Source organism: Triticum aestivum, chromosome 2B (assembly GCF_018294505.1).
Source record: "Triticum aestivum cultivar Chinese Spring chromosome 2B, IWGSC CS RefSeq v2.1, whole genome shotgun sequence".
NCBI classification, from domain to species: domain Eukaryota; kingdom Viridiplantae; phylum Streptophyta; class Magnoliopsida; order Poales; family Poaceae; genus Triticum; species Triticum aestivum.
The window spans coordinates 109,152,384-109,177,900 of NC_057798.1; the positions used below are offsets into that span (position 1 = coordinate 109,152,384).

The following is a 25,517-nucleotide window of genomic DNA, read 5'->3' on the forward strand; positions in this document are numbered from 1 at the left end:
GAAAGTTGCTCAGAACGACGTGACGAACCCGGATACGCAGTCCGTTCGTCCGCCGCACACCCCTAACCTATCGAAACCGCAACTTTCCCCCTCCGGCTCCTCTGCCCGAAAACACGGAACACCGGGAATACTTTCCCGGATGTCTTCCCCCTTCGTCGGTATCACCTACTACCGCGTTAGGGCACATCGAACACCGCGTATTGCCTTGTTATATTTTGTGATGCTTTGTTTGCTCTGTATTCATTATTTCTTCCCCCTCTTCTCTCCGGTAGACTACGAGACCGACGCTGCTGCTGACCAGTTCGACTACGGAGTTGACGACCCCTCTCTCTTGCCAGAGCAACCAGGCACGCCCCCCCCCCCTTGATCACCAGATATCGCCTATTCTTCTCTATACTGCTTGCATTAGAGTAGTGTAGCATGTTACTGTCCTATTCTGATGCATAGCCTGACATTGTTGCTACACTTGTTGATACCTTACCTGCAATCCTAAATGCTTAGTATAGGATGCTAGTTTATCATCTTTGGCCCTACCTTCTTGTCAGTCTGCCTTGCTATACTATTGGGCCGTGATCACTCGGGAGGTGATCACGGGTATATACTATACATACATACATACTATACAGATGGTGACTAAAGTCGGGTCAGCTCGAAGAGTACCCGCGAGTGATTCACGGATTGGGGGCTGAAAGGACCTTTGTCCCGACGGCCCTCTGTGTGGATCTTTGTGGCGGAGCGACAGGGCAGGTTGAGACCGCCTAGGAGAAAGGTGGGCCTGGCCCTGTTCGGCGTTCGCGGATACTTAACACGCTTAACGAGATCTTGGTATTTGATCTGAGTCTGGCTACGAGCCTATACGCACTAACCATCTACGTGGGAGTAGTTATGGGTATCCCGACGTCGTGGTATCAGCCGAAGCACTTCAGACGTCAGCGACGGAGCGGCGCGCGCCGAATTGGACTGGAACGCCACTAGGCTAGGTCTGCTTTCGGCCGCCCTCGCAACGTGCAGGTGTGGTATGGGCGATGGGCCCAGACCCCTGTGCGCTTAGGTTTAGACCGGCGTGCTGGCCTCTCTGTTTTGCCTAGGTGGGGTTGCGACGTGTTGATCTTCCGAGGCCGGGCATGACCCAGGAAAGTGTGTCCGGCCAAATGGGATCGAGCGTGTTGGGCTATGTGGTGCACCCCTGCAGGGAAGTTAATCTATTCGAATAGCCGTGATCTTCGGTAACAGGACGACTTGGAGTTGTACCTTGACCTTATGACAACTAGAACCGGATACTTAATAAAACACACCCTTCCAAGTGCCAGATACAACCGGTGGTCGCTCTACCTCAGGGATATGAGGAGGGGATCGCCGGGTAGGATTATGCTATGAGATGTTACTTGGAGATGCTACTTGGAGGACTTCAATCTACTCTCTTATACTTGATGCAAGACGGAGGCTGCCAGAAGCGTAGTCTTCGACAGGATTAGTTATCCCCCTCTTATTCTGGCATTCTGCAGTTCAGTCCACTGATATGGCCTCCTTACACATATACCCATGCATATGTAGTGTAGTTCCTTGCTTGCGAGTACTTTGGATGAGTACTCACGGTTGCTTTCTACCCCCCTTTTCCCCTTTCCTTTCTTTCTGGTTGTCGCAACCAGATGCTGGAGTCCAGGAGCCAGACGCCACCGTCGACGACGACCCCTACTTCACTGGAGGCGCCTACTACTACGTGCTGCCCGCTGATGACGGCCTGGAGTAGTTTAGGAGGATCCCAGGCAGGAGGCCTGCGCCTCTTTCGATCTGTATCCCAGTTTGTGCTAGCCTTCTTAAGGCAAACTTGTTTAACTTATGTCTGTACTCAGATATTGTTGCTTCCGCTGACTCGTCTATGATCGAGCGCTTGTATTCGAGCCCTCGAGGCCCCTGGCTTGTATTATGATGCTTGTATGACTTATTTTATTTGTAGAGTGGTGTTGTGATATCTTCCCGTGAGTCCCTGATCTTGATCGTACACATTTGCGTGCATGATTAGTGTACGATTGAATCGGGGGCGTCACAAGTTGGTATCAGAGCCGACTGCCTGTAGGAATCCCCCTTCCAACTCCTTGGCCGAAGTCGAGTCTAAACTTACAAAACTTTTACTAACATGGCTGTGCGGCCCATGGGCCCACGTCGCCATTGGGTGGTAGTAGGATCTTTTACTCCTCGACCTATACTCTGGGACTCTTATTTCTCTTCTATTCGGGTTAAATGATTTTTGCTAAATCTAACATTAGGATCTCGTTATCACTTTCACCCGGAGAGCCCCTTATTAATGATGATCGTCTGCGGCACGTGAAGACCCTGAAGATACTCTCCGTTGTTAACCCGAGAACTTATGTTCATCGCATTTGCAATTCCCCTTCCACCGTCAACCCTTATGGATAACTACTTGCAGTTGTTATTCTTACATTCATCCCCAGTTGGTCTTGTTATTACCAGATACCTCGAAACACTCGTCGTTGTCTCGATAATCCTTGAGCTTATCACCTTGTTGTTCCTTGTCACCTGAATACCCCTATGGATAATTCTCGCACTTATCGAGTATCCGCTCATCCCCCAGTTGTTCATGTGTTTCACAATGGTCTTCGAAATACTATTTGATCCTCCAAAAATCCTTAATAGCTTATTGCTCTGCAATACTTGTCTGCTTGCATTATGGATGCTTTCCATTGGCAATATTCGTTAGTATCCTTAGGCATCGTCATTTTGATCCTATTAATTCAGCATGTGTGCGAATGCACACAAACATCTATCAACCCTTCTAAATTATCCTTCCGGCTCAGACATCATTTTTGAACATGAGCTGGTTCTCGACCAAACTATTTGTCGTCAATTGTGCCTCTGGTATATTCAACTTATCCATCCCTACTCCGAGCATTGCTTCTGATCCTTTGTTTTGGAAATCGAAATTCCTTTATTATCTAAGCATCGAATCATTCCGATGTTCTATAATATGATGCCCGTGCATTCTTCTTCCTCTGGTTGAGTACCGATACTCACATCAGCTCCGTTGTGGATCGCCCGATCCATTGTTGGATTTTACCTGACAACGCCCTTCATATTCAATAACCTTGTGAGCCTTTCCTCGGATACATAATGCCTTTGGTAAATTGTATCCTCTGCTTTGTCAACCATGCTCTACCTCCGAGCTTGAGTTATTTACCCCTGAAGTTGATGGTATACGTGCCTAAGATGCCCCGATGGGTTGAACGTATACCTTCCTTAATTTGTGTGAACCCAAGAGTTTTCATGGGTCATAACGTTCCGGTATTCCGCAAGTTAAACTTTCAAACTCTAAACATTCTTAACTTGGAGTAGTAAATGAGAAGTTGTGTATTGGAGAAGTGGGAGTCGACCTTGAACCTTGCGCTCATGCCCATGGACACGATGCTAATCTTATCATGGGTGTTCCTCTTAAAACCCTCTTTGGTATAAGTTCTTATATCTGGGATTCGGCCTTTTGCAATCGTGGTTCCGGCCATGTTCTCCTTTTTAATACCGTTTCTTGGACAAGTTGAAGTACTTGTCTTCTGCAGATCATTGCACCTGTCCAACCTTTACTTTGCTCTACTGTTGAGTATTAAGCTCTGGTATCTCAAGAATATCATGGAACTGCATAACTTATTATGGGTTCTTCATCAACTATTAATTCTCACTGATTCCAATTTTCTCGGGTTCTGGGTTGTCGTCAATCGAGAACACCGATTCCACATTTCGGTTCGATAACCCTAAGTAATTTTCGTTGCTTATGAGTTTAATATTCCTTCCCATCATTCCTAGCCTGTCAGTCAAGGGGTACAAGCGTGATTCAGGAATGGATCACATGACAGCGGTCAAACTTAAACTTAGTAACTAGTGGACTAAGGAATTTTCTCGATTATGAAGGTGGTAAAAGAGTTCGTCGTAAAGTGTTACGTCGATGCAAACTTTGACACTAATCCGGATGACTCTGAGTAATAAACCGGCTTCATATAGTAGAACAGTCATTTGGAATAGCTCCAAATAGCGCGTGGTAGCTGCATCTACAAGATGACACAGAGATTTGTAAAACACACACGGATCTGAAAGGTTCAGACCCGCTGACTAATAACCTCTCTCACAAGCGAGATATGATCAAACCCCATGGGTGTTGAATTCATTACAATCACATAGTGATGTGAACTAGATTATTGACTCTAGTGCAAGTGGGAGACTGTTGGAAATATGCCCTAGAGGCAATAATAAAATGGTTATTATTGTATTTCCTTGTTCATGATAATTGTCTATTGTTCATGCTATAATTGTATTAACTGGAAACCGTAATACATGTGTGAATACATAGACCACAACATGTCCCTAGTGAGCCTCTAGTTGACTAGCTCGTTGATCAATGGATGGTTATGGTTTCCTGACCATGGACATTAGATGTCATTGATAACAGGATCACATCATTAGAAGAATGATGTGATGGACAAGACCCAATCCTAAGCATAACACAAGATTGTGTAGTTCGTTTGCTAAGAGCTTTTCTAATGTCAAGTATCATTTCCTTAGACAATGAGATTGCGCAACTCCCGAATACCGTAGGAATGCTTTGGGTGTGCCAAACGTCACAACATAACTGGATGGCTATAAAGACGCACTACAGGTATCTCCAAAAGTGTCTGTTGGGTTGGCACGAATCGAGACTGGGATTTGTCACTCCGTGTGACGGAGAGGTATCTCTGGGCCCACTCGGTAATGCATCATCATAATGAGCTCAATGTGACTAAGTAGTTAGTCACGGGATCATGCATTACGGAACGAGTAAAATGACTTGCCGGTAACGAGATTGAACGAGGTATTAGGATACCAACGATCGAATCTCAGGCAAGTAACATACCGATTGACAAAGGGAATTGCATACGGGATTGCTTGAATCCTTGACATCATGGTTCATCCGATGAGATCATCGTGGAACATGTGGGAGCCAACATGGGTATCCAGATCCCGCTGTTGGTTATTGACCAGAGAACGTCTCGGTCATGTCTGCATGGTTCCCGAACTCGTAGGGTCTACACACTTAAGGTTCGGCGATGCTAGAGTTGTTATGGGAAATAGTATGTGGTTACCGAAGGTTGTTCGGAGTCCCGGATAAGATCCCGGACGTCACGAGGAGTTCTGGAATGGTCCGGAGGTAAAGATTTATATATGGGAAGTCCTATTTTGGCCACCGGAAAATGTTCGGGATTTTTCGGTATTGTACCGGGAAGGTTCTAGAAGGTTCTGGAGTGGGCCTGCATGGGGGACTCACATGAACGTGGGTATTGGGGGCAAGGCCCCACACCCCTGGTCAAGGTGCACCAAGATCCCCCTTAAAAGGAACAAGATCATATCCCGAAGAGATAAGATCAAGATCCCTAAAAAGGGGGGATAACAATCGGTGGGGAAGGAAATGATGGGATTTCTTTCCTCCCACCTTTGCCAACGCCCCAATGGACTTGGAGGGCAAGAAACCAGCCCCCTCCACCCCTATATATAGTGGGGAGGCGCATGGGAGCTTAACCCCTTCCCCTGGCGCAACCCTCTCCCTCCCCAACACCTCCTCCTCCTCAGTACTGCTTGGCGAAGCCCTGCCGGAGAACTGCAAGCTCCACCACCACGCCGTCGTGCTGCCGGAGATCTCCCTCAACTTTTCCTCTCCCCTTGCTGGATCAAGGAGGAGACGTCCCCGGCTGTACGTGTGTTGAACGCGGAGGCGCCGTCCGTTCGGTGTTAGAGCGGATCTTCCGCGATTTGAATCGCCGTGAGTACGACTTCCTCATCCGCGTTCTTGTAATGCTTCCGCATCGTGATTTTGAAGGGTATGAAGATGCACTCCCCTCTCTCTCGTTGCTAGTCTCTCCATAGATTGATCTTGGTGATGCGTAGAAATTTTTAAATTTCTGCTACGTTCCCCAACAAAAACTTTCAACCGAGAGCCATTGTAATTAAAATGAACTTGTTTTTCTTTTGTCTACGGAACTTAAAGAAACTGAGCACACAATAGAGGAGAAGGCATATGCAAGGAATGGCTCTATCTACAAGTGAATCAAGTAGTGAGCTACACGCAGAAATAACAGTGTCATCTAGCATCAATTTTTGGGGCTGGAGTGTATTAACTATGACAGACCACTTCAGAAATAATTCTTCACTCCTATCTATATGACCTACTCAGTTTAAGGAAAAGAGCGTTGAGATTGGATCAATATTAGTTCTATGTAAATATAAAAATCTAGCAAAGTCCTTGGTGGTTTGTACATGTTATTAAATGGTACCATGGCATGTGGGTTCAAGGTACACATAATTTATAAATGGTTATAACAAGATTCTAACCTTGACTCTAATTTGTAAATGTTTGTACATGGTAGCACAACAGATTAGGATCAGGCCTCTTATTATTGAAGGTAGGTGTGAGACAGATCTGATTTTCTCCTTATATTACACCATTCCTTGCAGTTTGAGGGAATTGCATGTCTCCAGTAAAGCAAATTAAGCATATACTACTAAGAAACTAAGAGTCCATGGTGGCATTCAGAATAATAAGAAAAATATAATGAAGAACAAAAACTTACTAACCCGAAGCAGCCACATATGGTAAAATTGTTCCATATCGGATGCTCAAAAAAATAAATAATCATCTTATTAGCTATGGAGTTCAACAATTGTAAATATAGTTCATTTTAGTAATGTAATGCCCAAAAAAAAAGAAACACCAGCACTGTCCAAACCCGTCATTTCATCTTCTCATTTTCAATGTAAAAGCATGGACTGCGCAAACTGTTGTCTAAATCCAGCACTCATTGCATAAGAAAATTAAGAACATGGAGAGATAGGAGAAGATGTAACCAGTGCATGGTCCATCTCAACCCTCGATGAAGAACCATCGAGCATACTTGAACAACCAAGAAACAACCGAAGTCGTGTTCGATGGAAGCTCGAGGTAGGAATCATTTAAGATCTGCACCATATGTCATATTAAATGTGTATATCCACAAGGATATAAGCACCGGCAACAAAAGAGGAATGAATTGAGAGTACCTTGCTTTCAAGATTTTCTGTTTTAACACCATTCGTTGATTGAGCCATGAAACATTGACCAAAACTTGCTCGACTGCGCCTACAAGCACAACACACACATCACACAACACAAGAGGAAACACCAACTTAGCGGTCAACAATCCATCTCACTACAATATACGCATCAAATCCAATCCAATCAGCGCAATGAAAGATTCAAAATCCAGTCACGATGTTATGCCGTCAAACCTCTGAGAACCATTTGTAGAACCTTGTGGTGTTGTGGCTCACCATCCTCACTCCTATAACAGCGGCAACAACACCCATTAACAATTTATAACTATTTTTAGACAAAAGGGGTTGGTAGCCCCCAGATTTAGGAGTGTTGGTTTGACTAGCGATCATCTCAAACAAATAAATATTCATGGCTTCCTTACTCAACTTGTGCTAGAGTTCCAAATGGAAGTTGGTGGTCCTTACGTTGCCAGGAAGAACAAGGCGATGATGCTAGCAAGTTAAGTGCAGCTCTAGCACCCTCTGAATGAAAGAACCAACAGAGTGTAGATCACCACAGATTCTGCAGTCAACAACCTTCAGGACAGAGAAAAATTAGTTTCACATATTCTCAGATGGTCATCATCAGACCAACACAGGAGATTATACAGATAAATGCATTACAAAATACTATATAAAGAAGTAAATCGCAATATGCTTGCAAGTAATTTTTCTGTAACAGTCTTGCCCCTATTTGATTTTTATGACTAAAGATATGTAAAATGTACGACAGGAAAAATAGGGAAATCATGTTGATGGATAAATTTATAGAGTATATAACCACAATTACTAAAACCCATCCAAATAGTATTGTGTCAAGTTGATCTGAGAAGGTGGTTAAATAGACTAACATGTCTGTGTACCATTTTTCGTTTCTAATTTTAGCACAAGTCAATTCGTCATGATACAATGGACACACACACACACACACACACACACACACACACACACACACTGTATGCTCTACCTAGTTTCAGTCATCCAAAACTGAACCAAAACGTGACGCACACACAGTTTGCTCTAGTTTCAGCCATGGCATCTAAGACAGGAGTTTAACCAAAACGAGATGTGTACAAACTAAAATAGAGTATAACCAAAACGTACAAACTGCACTTGATGTTCAGATCTAGGGGTAAATGGGGGAGAGGAGAAGCTCACCACGTTGGTGTTGGGTGGAAGGTAAAGAGGGATGGTGGCCTGCTCCTCTGGCCACTCTACCTGCAGAGACGAGAGAGACGGGGTCAGTGAGAGAAGAGATGGCGGATGAGAGGAGATAAGATCATTTCAACGAACAGATCAAATACACGAGTGGTCACCTGGATCCAGATCCGCCCTCTTCCTCTGTCCACCGTCTCATCCCCACACCATCTCTCCTTCCTCGATCCAAATCCTAATCCAACACACACACACAAAGAGAAATGGATTTCATTGTGGGATGCTCCTCCCATGGCCACCCTCGGCCTGCTGGACATCATCTCAGACCCCGGCCTGGAGCGACTCTGGTTCCGTCGCGATCAGCTCGTCCACGTTGTGCACGCTCAGCGTCGACTGGAGGGGAGGGGTAGTGGCGATGGAGGGGACGCCGCGCCCGAAACCCTAGCAATGGCTGAGGGTCGGCAGCGAGCACGGGAGGCCGGATCTGGAGGGATGGGAGGAAGGAGCAGAGAAAGGGGAGGTCGTCAGTCTGCCACCTGCCGTCGGGACTCGCCGGAATCGGCCGGCGTGAGTGGCGGCGGCGGCGAGGAGTCGCGGGTCAAGAGAGGGCTCACGGGAGAGGAGGCTTGCCTGCGGAGAGAGGAGGCTCCCAATCTCTTTCTCTGTTTCTTCTCAACAAAACAAACTTTTTTTGTTCGGTAGCTAGTCCGACGTGGACGTCGCGGGAGTGCGCACATTGCACGACTGTTAATGGGTTTTATTTATCTGTTTCTAGATATCCTCCTCCCTAATCACCTATCTAGTCATATAACAATTTGACAAGATCATGCATTCTTTCTTTTGGACTAGAGATGAGTGCATACTCTGGAGCTCAATACCTAGTCACCTTGGGACAATGTCTATTTCCAAGAGAATCAGGTGGTCCGAGTATTAAAACTTGCACATCTGCCAAAAAATTGTCAATCTTTGCACTTAAATTCCTCTACTCACTAGCCTGCCATGGAAAATATGGTTGCTCCACTCATCAGTTATCTATTCCTCCGCAGAATGACCATACTACCTCTCATCATTCATGTTTAAAGAGCTGCAACAACTTCTCCTCGCGATCGATTGTAGAGTCGACTATCATGCAACACCTTAATATGGCGGGATCATTGGGTGGCTCTTGAACCATTGTTTACCCTACCACATTCTCCCACCATACCAACCAAATTCCTTTCTTTCTACAATTATGCAAGATCAGATGGATATAGGTTAACTGACATGGCTGGCATCGGGTGAAAGAGCATCTAGTGCCCCCTAGTGGGTTTTAATGATTAGTGACAAACAATTAAGGGACTAATGTGTTTATTGCTTATAAATAGGTGCATAGTCCTAGAGGATATTGGTTTAACTAAAGGGTGTCGACCCCTAAAAATATTGAAGACATTGAAGACTTGGTTTGTTGTGACAAGACTTAGTGGAGCTTTTTGTTCCTGGTTCTTCTTTAACTTATTCTTGACTATAGGGAAAATCATCCTATTAAGAGGGATTGTATATCATGGATAGACGGTGAAACTTCTTTAAAATCCTTTGAATTCTCTTCGAGATGAAACATCAACGTTTGGTGACCTCTGTTGAATACGTCCAAGTATTCAGCGTGGTTGAGTACTCCTGATCGTAGTTTTCCAAGTGAAACGTGTGTCACTATTCTTAGATTCTTTATTGCGAGTAAGGGAACTCGGTCCTTGAAGTTTCCATAGGTACTAGGTTCATTAAGAGTGAAATAGTTTTCCATGAAAATTATGTTTCAATTTGTTAGCATCCGAATTGTGGATCAGCCACAAACCAATTTATAACGGTTCAGATATCATCACATGATCTACCATGAGTAATTCTTTGAGTTTGGAGCAACTTGCTCAAGAAGAACTAGGTGAAGCCTAAGTGACATTGGTGCATGGTGCTCAACCTCTCCAGACAAAGACGACTTGAACTTAAGAAACCACAACAGATATCTTCTCTGCAATCCTTTACTTATTCAAGTATCACTTGTTCTTGCTATGTTCATGCTAGTTTATACTTGTTCATGTGAGTTCATACTTGTTCCTCTCTTTTGATTTTGTCTTTACTCTTGTTCTTGTCTAGCTCTGCTTCTGTTTCTTTAGTTATATTCTCCGAACTGGTTCTAGTTCTTCTTATATGTCGTTTACTCTATTTTTTTGCTGGAAATTTTACAATGTCCTATTCACCCCCCTCCTCTATAGTCAATAAATCTTGGTCGTTCACTGAAGTTGTTCCACTTCATTCTTTGTTGCAGGATCTTGATATGTTGGGTGGCCAGGACAAGCTCTTCCTCATCGATGAAGTATGGTTCTCAAATTGAGGTGCACACCACTACTTCACCTACCAGGTCAATAACACCTCGGTTGCGCCAATGTTGTCCTCTAGCCTGGCTGCGGTTGCATGATCATCTCAACACGAAGCTGAACTTCCTATCATAACTTGTTCTAGACTAACCTGACTCGCTATGGTGCCCCCATCCATTTGGATATTGTTTCCACCTCTTCTTTGGCTGCTGCCACGTCCATGAGTTCCGGGATCAGCTCTGCATCCTTGCGGTTGGGCAACCGATTAACAACCTTATCTTCAAATCATGTTCTTGCAACCTCCCCAAGAGGTTTCGGCGCGTTTGACACCCTTTGATTGTCGCAATCCCGTGAATATTTGTTTGTTATTCTTGGAATGCACAAGTGTTCCATGACATCGACCAACTGACAAATGCAACCCTAATCAACATCATTAGTGGTCTCATGATATGGTTTGTTTTGTGCAAATTGTCAGGCCTTAGAGTAGCCATCGACTCGAGGTTTAAGTACATCCGGGTACGATTACGCTCACCATTGTTCTCCTTATGCTCCTATTTTGAATGGAATTCAGATGTGGATTCTCTTCCGCGGTGATCGACTCGAAAAAAATGGCGTTATGCATCTTGAGTTCGATCCGTTGACCTCTCAGATGTAGATGCATTGCATCACAAACGTCACCTCCAATAAACATTGTTGTGGATTGATGCTCTAACACTTCGCTTCCACAGCTGCACTTTGGATCACAGATGCATGCTGCTCTTGTCAATTTGTTATGGAATTGAAGATTGAGGTTTAATCACTCACAGGAGAAGGAATCGATTAAGCAAGTACACTGCAATGGACAGCGCGTAAAGTAACAACGCAGTACAGACAAGTAGACTACAGGAGTGACGGAATGTACCAAGCTATCTTTCTTTCTTTTTTGAGAATCACCAAGCTATCTGGAGCGTGTGCATCTCACGACCCTGATGAATATGTCAAATTTTTATTCAAGTTTGACGTACTTATTTAGTTATATATATCCTGATGAATATGGGAAGTTTTCAGAAGGCAACTCCTGCGCCGTCGGCGGCCGTGTGCTTGTATGCGGATTCATGAGCGGCCCTGTCCGACGGCGGCATGTCGCCGAACACCATCCCCGCGAAGCCTCCGCCGAGCAGCCCCGCGCCGAGCCCCATCGCGAGGCTGTCGTTCCTTACGTAATGATTTTTCTGCGCTGGCGACGCAGCGGCCGCGCCACAGCCGGCGGCTGGCTTGGGCGCCGGCGGCATGCGAGCACACGCCTGAGGGTAGCGCGGCACCGCCGCCTCCGGCGCGTAGACGTACGTCGGAGGACAATACTGCCACGGCGGCAGCTCGTACCCCACCACGGCGGCGTTGTCCCAGCACAACCCTTCGCCCTGGGCCAGCGGCACCATCACGGGGCCGAAGCGGTACGCCACGGTGAGCATGCCCCGGTGCTCGGTGCAGTGCACCTTCCGGACCGGGTACGACGCGCACCGCGGCGGGCCGCCCACGCAGGCGCAGGCCAGAAGGTCCGCGACAGGGATGAACACCTCGCCGACGTCGCGGTCATCCAAGCCGAAGAGGCGCTCGGTGCGGAGGAGCACGTGGAGGTAGGCGCCCGCGGCGGCGGCCTTGGCGGCCGTGGGCGGGACGGTGAACAGGAACGTTTCGTCCCACGACGGGTGCCTGGCGCCGTCGCGGTCGGTCTGGCTGCACCGCCGCGTCCCAGGGTCGCCGAAGACGGACGTGATGGCGTACACCTCCATACGGCTGAACACGTTGACATCCTTCAGGTTGTGACCCGACACCAGCGTCAGCTCCAGCACCCTGTGCGCCATTGCTAACCACCCCAGCACTGTTGGAGAATGGGAAACTACGTGGCTAGCAGTTGCGAGCTTTACTGTACGGGCTTGTTGCGGCCATGGCGCGCAGGGGTATGTATAGGGGTCGTGCTGGGCCCACTGCCAGCGACGTACGAGTCGATCGGCTGCTCCAAGTTTGGCGCGCGGGCTACACGCCTGCATGGATGTGCACGCATCCGATGCCAAGGGAAATTTCAACAGAAAGAATGTGCGCAACAGATAGCTTGTACAAATTTCTAAATTTTAAACCCTAAAGATCTCAACATCTTCTAGAACACCTACGGTACTTGAATCAGTGAATTGTATAATTAAGACTGTTATAGTTTGCTTCTGATGAAAGATTGTTCTACTTTTTTCCACTGATGCGACATATAATTTCCCAAACTACTGGAAGAGTGGAAGGTGCATCATCTTTTCCACTAGATGGAATAGAATTCACAATCATAACTGTGGACCAGCTGCATGCCCAATTGCCCATGAAGAAATGACAGAAAGAACTTACAAATAAATATTCTTATTTAGGTAATAACTAGTAGGTAACAAAGTTAATTGATTAACCTTGTGAATTTAAACGCTGGATAAAAACATTAAATTGAAGGACAGAGAAAAAAAAGAGCACCTAACAAAAAAATCATTTCTCAAATTGAACTTACAAATGATAAAGAAACAAAAAAAACTCATACTCCTCATGCCAAAAACAAGGTTCTCATGCCAAAAACAAGGTAATATATTTTTTAGAATTGTTATATAACAATACATTCAAATCGAATGTTGAATAATCAAACTCAAAGACACCGATCGAGCTTTTTTTTAGAATCTAATCTCACAAAGCTTTATTACTTTGTACGTCACGATATTTACAGGGACGAATACAAGATCAGCGGGATATCCTAACTAGACATGACGCCCATACCCTAACGACAAAGAAAACTTTGCGAGATTATGAGCCTCCATATTGGAGGTTCTATACTCATGACTAAAAACACATGAAGAAAAATTACTAGATCTAGCTACTATTTCTTGAACTATAGCACCGAAACTTGCCGAGCTTCCCTCCTTATTTGCATCAATGGCCACCTTGCAATCGGATGCAACAAAAATTTGGTTTATGCATAGATCTTCTGATAGGGCCTGCGCCTCCCTGACAGCTAGAGTTTCAAGTACTTGAGGATCATTGATGTTCCTAATTACAACTGCTGATGCTCCCAAGAAAGCACATGTTCCATCCCTACAGATTGCACCAATAGCACCGAACAAGCCATTGCGAGACACCGCTGCATCAATGTTAGCTTTGACATGATCTTCAGGCAAAGGCAACCGGTGCCTCGGCCTCGATATTCAGGCGTTATTGCATGTGTGCTTGTAGTTTTGTTCTGTATGAACTCGATGTCCTCCATGTAAGAGGCGAGCTGGGAGCCTGGGATCGGCTCGTGGCACCCTTAAGCCCAAAACGCTCGCTTGGCTTGGATCCAATTCAATTTTTTTACTGCATCCACTTAAATTCAGTGAGGCCAAAATAAAAAATTGAAGATAGTTCTTGACCAAAGAACTCAGCCATGACAATTTTTTTTGGATCGGAGGGAGTATAAAAAGAAAACCATAGTAAATAGTGAATCTAAAAAACAGCCAATCTTTCATACTTAAATATCCTGCAAAATGCTTGCAAAGAGGGTTAGGAGGGTATGAATGCACCAATCATCATCATTAAATTCAGCATTATAATTAGGAATGTAACCCATTATTCTTAAATTGTTCCCACACGGTTTATGCACCAACTAATGATGAACGCATTCGGCGCAGATACATATAGTACTCTCTAGGATCTAGACAGTTGCGCGAGTGTCAACACTACAATGCTCCTGGGCAAAGTAGAGATGATTCCCGGGTGGTCAAATGTGAATGTTAATTTGGAACAATAACTAAATTAATTTGGGACAATAACCAAATTAATAAAGTGTGGGATCCATAAAAAATGTACTAGAAAGTTAAAACCTAGTAAGTCTGGACTTCCCACGTACCTTATGAAAATAACAGAAGACGCTAAGGTTGTTGGGCCACTATGGTTAACCCCTACATACATGGAGGCTGAAAGCAGGCTGGGTAAGCGCTAGGCACGCGGCCAGCCTAAAATCTTTCCTAAAAGCCAGACAAACTACCTAATTGTCGCCTAAATTGATGGATTCTAACCTAGATGGATGGATTGTAGGATTTGACAAGTTTTGCCATTTTTTACCTAAATCTGGGTCATTTTTAGGTAGAAGCTAGACATGTGTGGCTTCGGCTCCGTATGCCTGATACTTGGCTAGTGCCTTGGTCAACTTATGGGCTTGGTTGGGCCTTTGCCTTGGTAGGATTCAAAAGGTTTGTTGGCACAACAATATACTAACATCGAGTACACGAATGGGTATGCATTGTTGGAAATATGAGCAATTTACCAAATGATTTTATGAACAGAAATACTAGATAAAGCATGACAAATATAGCAGAGATAAAACAAGTCGTGCTATCTCACAGAGAGAAGGTAAATAGCATTTTCATATATGAACTAGAACCAAATACATCTAGAGCAAACATATGTAGAGCAGATAGTAGAGCAAGAAACTGTGGCAGAACCTCAAACAAAAAGAGCATAAGAACATGAGGAACAACAACAAAAGTGTTGGGGCACGTAGCATGCAATTTCAAAATTTTCCTACGCTCATGCAAGATCTATCTAGGAGATGCATAACAACGAGAGGGAGAGTTTGTCTATGTACCCTCATAGACCATAAGCGGAAGTGTTTCTCAACGCGGTTGATATAGTCGAACTTCTTCGCGCTTCAATCGATCAAGTACCGAATGCACGGCACCTCCATGTTCTGCACACGTTCAGCTCGGTGAAGTCCCTCGCCTTCTTGATCCAGAAAGTTGTCGAGGTAGTAGATGAGTTTCGTCAGCATGAAGGCGTGGTGACGTTGATGGTGAAGTGATCCGCACAGGACTTCGCCTAAGCACTACGAAGATATGACCGTGGGAGTAAACGGTGGAGGGGGGCACCACACACGACTAACAATTGTCTGGGATGTGCTAGGGGGCGCCCCCACATATATATATATAGGTCGGAGGGAGATGGGAGAGGCCAGGAGGCGAACCAAGTAGGACCGAATTCTACTTGGGTTCCTCCTAGGCCGGCCGCCCCCTTCCTTATTTATCGAAGGAGGAAGGAAAGAGAAGGGATGAGAGAAGGAAGGGGGAGGCCGAATCCCCCCTTTTCCTTCTCCCTTGCCCTCTTTCCTTCTCCTCTGGTTCGACCCATATGGGGGGTGCACCAGCCCCTGGTGGCTGGTGCATTTCCCCTCTTGGCCTATTAGGCCCATATCTTTTGTCGGGGGTGCCCGGAACCCCTTCCGGTGACCCGGTATGTACCCGATGGCGGTGTCAAAACCGGCGGATCTCGGGTAGGGGGTCCCGAACTATGTGTCTAAGGTCGATGGTAACAGGATACGGGGGACACGATGTTTACCCAGGTTCGGGACCTCTCTATGGAGGTAATACCCTACTTCCTGCTTGATTGATCTTGATGAATATGAGTATTACAAGAGTTGATCTACCACGAGATCGTAATGGGTAAACCCTAGAAGTCTAGCCTATATGATTATGATTGTAATTGCCTATATGGAATAAACCCTTCGGTTTATATAGGCACCGGAGGGGGCTAGGGTTGTACAATGTCGGTTACAGAGAAAGGAATCTACATATCCGAATCACCAAGCTTGCCATCCACGCAAAGGAGAGTCCCATCCGGACACGGGAAGAAGTCTTCGGTCTTGTATCTTCATAGGCGAACAATCCAACCCATGTTAATAGTCCGGACGTCCGAGGACCCCTTAATCCAGGACTCCCTCAGTAGCCCCTGAACCAAGCTTCAATGAGGAGGTGTTCGGCACACAGATTTTCTTCGGCATTGCAAGGCGGGTTCCTCCTCCAAATACTCCAAAAATCATCTCCGAACAAAAATAGTGTTCGTCTCTGCAAAACAAATTCCACACACAACCGTAGAGAGTATAATATTTTCACGAGTCCAATCCGCAGACAACTTTTCATAGCGTGACATCACGTCGCTGCCCGGTCATTATTCGAACCTTTTTTAGCCTGCCGCTCTATATTTTGAGATGCGGTTTCATTGGCACGTCTTGTCAAAACAGAGATCGTGTCCCCTTATTACGGGATCCTCATCAATACGGGAATGGGTAACCTAACCATGCCATCTGCATGGCGGGTTCACCCTTTTTCACCCACGCCTTCTCTCTCTCTCTCTCTCTCGCTCTCTCTCTCTCTCTCTGTCTGCCCATCCATTCTCGAGCTCCAGCGCCCAAGTTCTCATTTTCTCCGCCCCTAGAAAGAACTCTAGCCATGTCCGGATCCGGAGCGCATGGCAAGTGGATGGCCTCCTCCGTCAAGGAGAAGGACATTGCGAAGCTCTGGGAGGCCGGGTACTTGGCCAAGGAGATCGCCCATCGGCTTCCGGCCAAGGGACAAATTGTACCCACCCCCGAGCCCCATGCAAGGGTGGTGTTCATCTCCCACTTCGTCCACGGGCTGGGATTCCCTCTCCACCCTTTGTCCGCGGACTCATGTTCTACTACGGGCTGGACTTCCACGATCTGGCCCCCAACTCCATCCTTAACATCTCGGCATTTATTGTCATGTGTGAGGCCTTCCTCCACATCCCACCTCACATCGGACTATGGTTAAAGACCTTCAATGTGAAGCCGAAGGTGGTGAGTGGTCAACAAGCTGAGTGCGGAGGTGCCATGGTGGGCAAGATGCCCAACGTCACATGGCCCGAAGGTTCCTTCGTGGAGACGGTCAAAGGGTGGCAATCAAAGTGGTTCTACGTCATAGAGCCACGCGGCACCACCTGGGCCGCGGCTCCCACATTCCGGTCCGGGGTCCCGATGTGGCTCACCTCCTGGCAAGAGAAGGGCATGGACTGGTCTTCAGCGGACAAGCTGACAACGCTTCAAGCGCGCGTACAGAGCATGATAAACAAGAATATCAAGCTCGTAACCATGATCCAGGTTATGCTGATTTGCCGAATCCTTTCGTGCCAATGTCGGACTTGCCATTTGTGTGAGTATAAAGCGGCCAAGCACCAAACCCTGCTGGAGTTCTTTAGCACTACACACGAAGACATCTGGAAGGTGCTCTTCAAGGCCAACGGGACACTGTCGGACACCACCGAGGACCGTGGGCACGATTTGTCCCACCCTGCTAGTCCGGTAAGTGTTTTCATGTTTTCAAGGTGTTTCCTTTACTTGCATAGTCGGGGAAGATGCCTAAGCCTCCCTATTAACTTTTTCAGGCCTGGACAAAGAAGGCGGAGCGGATTTACTGTCCGGCTCCGCTGCCCGAAGACCTTGAAATCCCGCTTCTAACGAAGATGCTGGTTCCGACGCCCTATCAACCGCCGGAAAAGAAGGCCAAGGGGACCAGGAGTGGTCCCCGTCGCAAGGGCACTTCGGACGTGACGTTTGAAGACGCCGAAGCTCACTCTTCCACCGCCAAGGACGACAAGGAAGAGGAGGAGGAGGAAGAAGAAAGCCATCCCCCTCCCCCCCGCGGGGGGAAGAAAGAAGCGGACGACCTCCACGCGTTTGGAGGCCAAAGCGTCCAAGAATGGGAAAGCTTCCCTTCCGGATGACTCCACGGCGGCCACCGACAGCAGCTCGGAATGGCACCCCAGGATCAAGCCCCTGGCCAAATCGTGAGTATTCCAAAACCCGGACACTTTCATGTATCCGGCCTCACTACTTCATAGTTTTTAATGCGTTGAATCATGCATTCGCAGTCCGGCTCGGTCCAACCTTGAGCGATCCTTATCTTCGGATGATTCGCTGGACCCGGAGGCGATGGACAGCGAGACCCTTCCAGTGGCCTCCTCTCCCAAGCACATGGATGAAGCTGAGGCATCGCCTCGAAGGATCTCAGGTGAGGGAGAGACACAGGAGGCCATCCAGGAGGTGCCGGAGGGTGAAACTCCGGTTGCCGAACACATGGGGAAAAAATCCTCATGGATGCTGACGGTGGGGGCCATATCAAATTCGGCCCCCTGCCGAATACCATTCCGGAGACCCATACGGCTCCGGAATCAGGCAAGCAACCTCTTTCAAGAGAAGGAGGTGCGCCTATACCGCCGGTGACCTCTGTCCATCCAGAGACACCAGATACTTTGCTGGAAGCGCTGCGAGGCGCTTCCATCGTCGAGGAACACCATACCCTTATGGGTATGGTGATTGAGAGGATCCAGTCCGCGAAAAGCGGACTGACCGAAGCATGCACTAGCCTTCTAACAGGCTTTGAGGTAAGCAATGCAATTATATAAAGAAAATATCACATTATAGACAGTAGCCCCCGAGACTCTGTTCGGTATTCTGAAAGAAAAGCCGGACAGAGGATCAAATAATATTCGTAGGAGACTAACCTGACATGTCTATGTGAATAATGCAGGCGTCTTTGCTAGCTGTGACCTCTCATGCTGCTGAGGTCTCCGGATTTAAGCAGAGTCTGGAGCGGACCAAGGAGGATCTTGGCCGCGTGAAGAAGCAGCTGAAGGAAAATAAAGGTATGCAATAACCTCATCTAAATATAGAAAGGGTGAATGATTTGTTCTGACTAAAGTGTCATGATATTTATTAGGGGCAACAACCGAAGTGGAGGCCCTCAAGAAGGCGCTGGCCAAGGCCAAGGACAGAGCGACCAAGGAACAAGCTGCACGCGAAAAGCATGAGGCCCAGGTTAGTGAGGTCCAGCAAGAGCTCCAGTACGCCGTCAAGAAGTGTGAGTCCTTGGAGCACAACATTACGGATCAAGAGTCCGAACTTGCCAAGGCCCGCCAGAGCGCACACGATGCCCGAGCTGAAGCCTAGGGCGCCCTCCAGGAAATCCAGGCGGCCAAGAAAATCGGGGCGGGTAAGGCCTTTATTATGTAGAGCAAATATGTGAAGGAAAGATTCCTCTTACTGACCCGGATTTGGAGTTCTCCAGGGGCATTTGCCGATCTGCTGCGCAGCGTGTCAGATGCTGCAGAATTCTACCGAGCCACAGAGGGGAGCTCTACGAAGAAGCTGTTTTGGTCGCAATACCTTGTGCCAGAACATCCGATGCCCTTTAGCGATCAACTGAAATAGCTGGTCGAGCTGCATAGGGCGGCCGAACTAGCCATGAAGGATGTAATAATCCGGCTATGGCCTGCCGAAGCCATTCCCAGCAGCTACTTCGGACTCGTGAAGCGGCTGGTCAGTGCCTGCCCTCGGCTTGATGCCATCAAGTGGTCGGTCTGGATCGAAGGCGTGCGAATGGCCTTCGCCCGCGCCAAGATGCACTGGGCGAAGATGGACGCCACAAAGCTGATGACCGAGGGACCGCCCGCGGGCAAGGAGCACCGCACACCCGAACTATATTTTGACAGTGTCTTGGAGGGACCCTGCTTTGTGGCAGAGCAATGTGCTAAGGATATCATATTTTCATGAATACACTCATGTTATCCTGTCCTGTACTATGAAATAGATCCGTTATGTAATATAATGTCTGTTATTTTTAAAATTTTACCTCCTGTGCGGCCGTTTTTTTGTAAAATCTGAGAGTTAGCCAGTCGTCGGCTTCCGCCCCCACGTAGGAAGTACAAGGGTGTTCAGGATGAATCTAAACACTCTTTATCCAAAGTTTTGGCCCTTTAAGGAGGTGTTTAGCGCAACGAACCAGGAAATCGGACTATGTGGCTTTATCACCCTCACTTAGCCATAGGAGTTTGACAATAAAAATTTAGGCACAGCCCCTAGTGTTCGTAAGTCCGAACTTAGGGTGTTGTAAACACCTGATCGGATAAAAAACCGATTCATCGCATAATGCGGAAAAAATCTCTAAGGATTTGTAAATTCTCGAACAACTGACCGGCTCTCGCTGCATCATGGCAGTCAGTTTTTGGCTTTCTCTACTGAGGTGCTCATCTGGAAGAACCAGGAAACAATCGTAGTAGTTCTCCCTTTATTACCCTAGCCGATATAGCGAAACGTAGGGTGCTACGTCTTGAGCTTGCGTTGGTTTTCCTTGAAGAGGAAAGGGTGATGCAGCACAGTAGCGTAAGTATTTCCCTCAGTTTTTGAGAACCAAGGTATCAATCCAGTAGGAGGCTCCTCACAAGTCCCACGCACCTACACAAACAAAGAACTTGCAACCAACGCAATAAAGGGGTTATCAATCCCTTCATGGCCACTTGCGAAAGTGAGATCTGATAGAGATAATATGATAAGATAAATATATTTTTGGTATTTTATAATATAGATTGGAAAAGTAAAGATGCAAATAAAAGTAGATGGCAAACTTATATGAGAAAAGATAGACCCGGGGGCCATAGGTTTCACTAGTGGCTTCTCTTGAGATAGTATAAGTATTACGATGGGTGAACAAATAACTGTCGAGCAATTGATAGAAAAGCGAATAATTATGAGATTATGTAGGTATGATCATGTATATAGGCATCACGTCCGTGACAAGTAGACCGACTCCTGCCTGCATCTACTATTACTCCACACATCGACCGCTATCCAGCATGCAACTAGAGTATTAAGTTCATAAGAATAGAGTAACGCATTAAGAAAGATGACATGATGTAGAGGGATAAACTCATGCAATATGATATAAACCCCATCTTTTTATCCTCGATGGCAACAATACAATATGTGCCTTGCTGCCCCTGCTGTCACTGGGAAAGGACACCGCAAGATTGAACCCAAAGCTAAGCACTTCTCCCATTGCAAGAAAGATCAATCTAGTAGGCCAAACCAAACTAAAAATTCGAAGAGACTTGCAAAGATAACTTAATCACACATAAAAGAATTCAGAGGAGATTCAAATATTTCTCATAGATAAACTTGATCGTAAACCCACAATTCAACGGATCTCGACAAACACACCACAAAAAGAGTTACATCAAATAGATCTCCAAGAAGAGGAAGGAGAACATGGTATTGAGATTCAAAGAGAGAGAAGAAGCCATCTAGCTAATAACTATGGACCCAAAGGTCTGTGGTAAACTACTCGCAACTCATCGGAGAGGCCTTGGAGTTGATGTAGAGGCCCTCCATGGTGGATTCCCCCTCCGGTGGAGCGTCGGCGACGGCTCCAAGATGGGATCTCGCGGATACAGAGGGTTACGGTCGTGGAAATAGCTTTTCGTGGTCGCCCTTGATGGTTTCGAGGTACGTGGATATATATAGGAGGAAGAAGTACGTCGGTGGACGCCCGAGGGGCCCACGAGATAGGGGGGCGCGCCCAGTAGGGGAAGGCGTGCCCTCCACCCTCGTGGCCGCCTCGGGAGCATCTTGACTTGCACTCCAAGTTCTCTGGATCACGTTCGTTCTAAAAATCACGCTCTCAAAGGTTTCATTCTGTTTGGACTCCGTTTGATATTCCTTTTCTTCGAAACACTGAAATAGGCAAAAAAAACAGCAATACATGCTGGACCTCCAGTTAGTAGGTTAGTCCCAAAAATGATATAAAAGTGTAAAGTAAAGCCCATAAACATCCAAAACAGGTAATATAATAGCATGGAACAATCAAAAATTATAGATACGTTGGAGACGTCAAGCATCCCCAAGCTTAATTCCTGCTTGTCCTCGAGTAGGTAAATGATAAAAACAGAATTTTTGATGTGGAATGCTACCTAGCATAATTCACAATGTAATTTTCTTTATTGTGGCATGAATGTTCAGATCCAAATGGTTCAAAATAAAAGTTCATATTGACATAAGAAATAGTAATACTTCAAGCATACTAATCAAAGTACTCATGTCTTCTCAAAATAACATGGCTAAAGAAAGTTCATCCCTACAAAATCATATAGTTAGGCTATGCTTCATTTTCGTCACACAAAAATGCTCCCATCTTATACACCCTCGATGACAAGCCAAGCAATTGTTTCGTACTTAAATAATCTCAAACTTTTTCAACTTTCACGCAATACATGAGCGTGAGCCATGGATATAACACTATGGGTGGAAAAGAATATAATGATGGGGATTGTGTGGAGAAGACAAAAAAGGAGAAAGTCTCACATTGATGAGGATAATCAACGGGCTATGGAGATGCCCATCAATTGGTGTCAACATGAGGAGTAGGGATTGCCATGCAACGGATGCACTAGAGCTATAAATATGTGAAAGCTCAACAAAAGAAACTAGTGGGCGTGCACCCAACTTGCTTGCTCACGAAGACCTAGGGCATTTGAGGAAGCCCATCGTTGGAATATACAAGCCAAGTTCTATAATGAAAAATTCCCACTAGTATATGAAAGTGACAACATATGAGACTCGCTATATGAAGAACATGGTGCTACTTTGAAGCACAAGTGTGGAAAAGAGATAGTAACATTGCCCCCTTTTTTTCTTTTCTTTTCTTTTCTTTGGGCCTTTCTTTTTTCTTTTTGGCCTTTCTTCTTCTTTTTATTTTTCTTTTCTTTGGCCTTTCCCTTTTTTTCTTTTTGGCCTTTCTTTTTTTTTCTTTAGGGACAATGCTCTAATAATGATGATCATCACACTTCTATATATTTACAACTCATGAATTGCAACTCGAAACTAGAACAAGATATGACTCTATATGCATGCCTCCGGCGGTGTACCGGGATGGGCAATGAATCAAGAGTGACATGTATGAAAATTTATGCATTGTGGCTTTTCCACAAATACGATGTCAACTACATGATCATGCAAGGAAATATGACAATAGTAATGTATGTCATGATGATAAACAGAACGGTGGAAAGTTGCATGGCAATATATCTCGGAATGGCTATGGAAATGCCATAAATAGGTAGGTATGGTGGCTGTTTTGAGGAAGATATAAGGAAGTTTATGTGTGATAGAGCGTATCATATCACGGGGTTTGGATGCACCGACGAAGTTTGCATCAACTGTCAAGGTGAGAAAGGGCAATGCACGGTACCGAAGAGGCTAGCAATGATGGAAAGATAAAAGTGCGTATAATCCATGGACTCAACATTAGTCAAAAGAACTCATATACTTATTGAAAAAAATCTACAAGTCATCAAAAACCAAGCACTATGCGCATGCTCCTAGAGGGATAGATTAGTCGGAAAAGACCACCGCTCGTCCCCGACCGCCACTCATAAGGATGCATAATCTAAGAAATCCTCATGTTTCAAATTTGTTACACAACTTTAACCATACGTGCATGCTATGGGACTTGCTAACTTCAACACAAGCATTCGTTAAATTCATAATCACCCAACTAGCATGACTCTAATATCACTACCTCCATATCCTAAATCAATTATCAAGTATCAAATTGATCATAGCATCCAATTCACTTCATATGATAGTTTTTATTATACCCAACTTGGATGCCTACCATTCTAGGACCAATTTTATAACCATAGCAAATACCATGATGTTCTAAGAGACTCTCAAAATAATATAAGTGAAGCATGATAGATCAATAATTTCTTCAAAATTAAGCCACCGCCGTGCTCTAAAAGATATAAGTGAAGTACTAGAGCAAAAATTATCTAGCTCAAAAGATATAAGTGAAGCACATAGAGTATTCTAATAAATTTCAATCAAGTGGGCTTATCCCAAAAGGTGTGTACAGCAAGGATGATTGTGGTAAACTAAAAAGCAAAGACTAATATCATAGAAGACGCTCCAAGCAAAACACATATCATGTGGCGAATATAAATATAGCTCCAAGTAAAGTTACCAATGAACGAAGACAAAAGAGGGGATGCCTTCCTGGGGCATCCCCAAGCTTAGGCTTTTGGATATTCTTGAATATCTTGGGGTGCCATGGGCATCCCCAAGCTTAGGATTTTGCCACTCCTTATTCCATAGTCCATCAAATCTTTACCCAAAACTTGATAACTTCACAACACAAAACTCAACAGGAAATCTCATAAGCTCCATTAGTGAAAGAAAGAAAAACCACCACATAAGGTACTGTAATGAACTCATTCTTTATTTATATTGGTGTTAAACCTACTGTATTCCAAGTTCTCTATGGTTCATACCCTTACATACTAGCCATAGATGCATCAAAATAAGCAAACAACACATGAAAGGCAGAATCTGTTAAAAATAGAACATTCTGTAGCAATCTATACTTCTGGAACTCCAAAAATCCTACAAAAATAGTACGTATTAGGCAATTTGTCTATTGATCTACAGAAAAAAGAATCAACGCAAAATCACGTTTCTGTCATTTATTGAATTTTTACTCGTGAGCACAAAGTTTCTGTTTTCCAGCAGAATCAAATTAACTCTTACCATAGGTTATCCTATAGGTTCTACTTGGCACAAATACTAATTAAAACAAAAAAACACATCTAAACAGAAAGTAGATGCGATATTTATTGAATAACAGCAAGGAAAAATATCGGGTTATCTCCCAACAAGCGCTTTTCTTTAAAGCCTTTTTAGCTAGGCATTGAGATTTCAATGATGCTCACATGAAAGAATTGAAGTACAAAGAGAGCATCATAAAACACATGACAAACACATCTAATTCTAACATACTTCCTATGCATAGGCATCTTATAGGAAAACAAATTATCATAGCAAGCAAAAACCAGCATATGCAAGGAAGAGGAAAGAAACAATAGCAATCTCAACATGAAGAGAGGTAATTTAGTAACATGAAAATTTCTACAATCATATTTTCCTCTCTCATAATAATTACATGTGGGACTATAAGCAAATTCAACAAAATAGCTATCACATAAAATATTTTCAACATGATCCACATGCATGCAAAGTTGACACTCTTCCAAAATAGTGGGATTATCATTAACTAAAGTCATGACCTCTCCAAACCCACTTTTATCAAAAACTTCATAAGATTGAACATTATCCAAATATGTGGGATCTAAAGTTGACACTCTTCCAAAACCACTTTCAGTATTATTGCAAACATTATTATCAATCTCATATTCATCATGGGGTTTAAATAAAATTTCAAGATTATAAGAAGAATCACCCCAATCATGATCATTGCA

At 45.1% G+C, this 25,517-nt stretch overlaps 1 long non-coding RNA gene across 1 annotated transcript; it reads right to left on the minus strand.

The window, feature by feature from the left end:
• Positions 1 to 6,656: 6,656 nt before the first annotated feature.
• LOC123040689 (uncharacterized) lies at positions 6,657 to 8,530 on the minus strand. The gene is made up of 6 exons (XR_006418225.1): positions 8,421 to 8,530; positions 8,263 to 8,322; positions 7,531 to 7,641; positions 7,282 to 7,352; positions 7,072 to 7,150; positions 6,657 to 6,991 (listed from the first exon to the last, which is right to left on the minus strand). It is a non-coding gene; the product is annotated as an uncharacterized lncRNA (long non-coding RNA).
• Between the last annotated feature and the right edge of the window lie 16,987 nt (positions 8,531 to 25,517).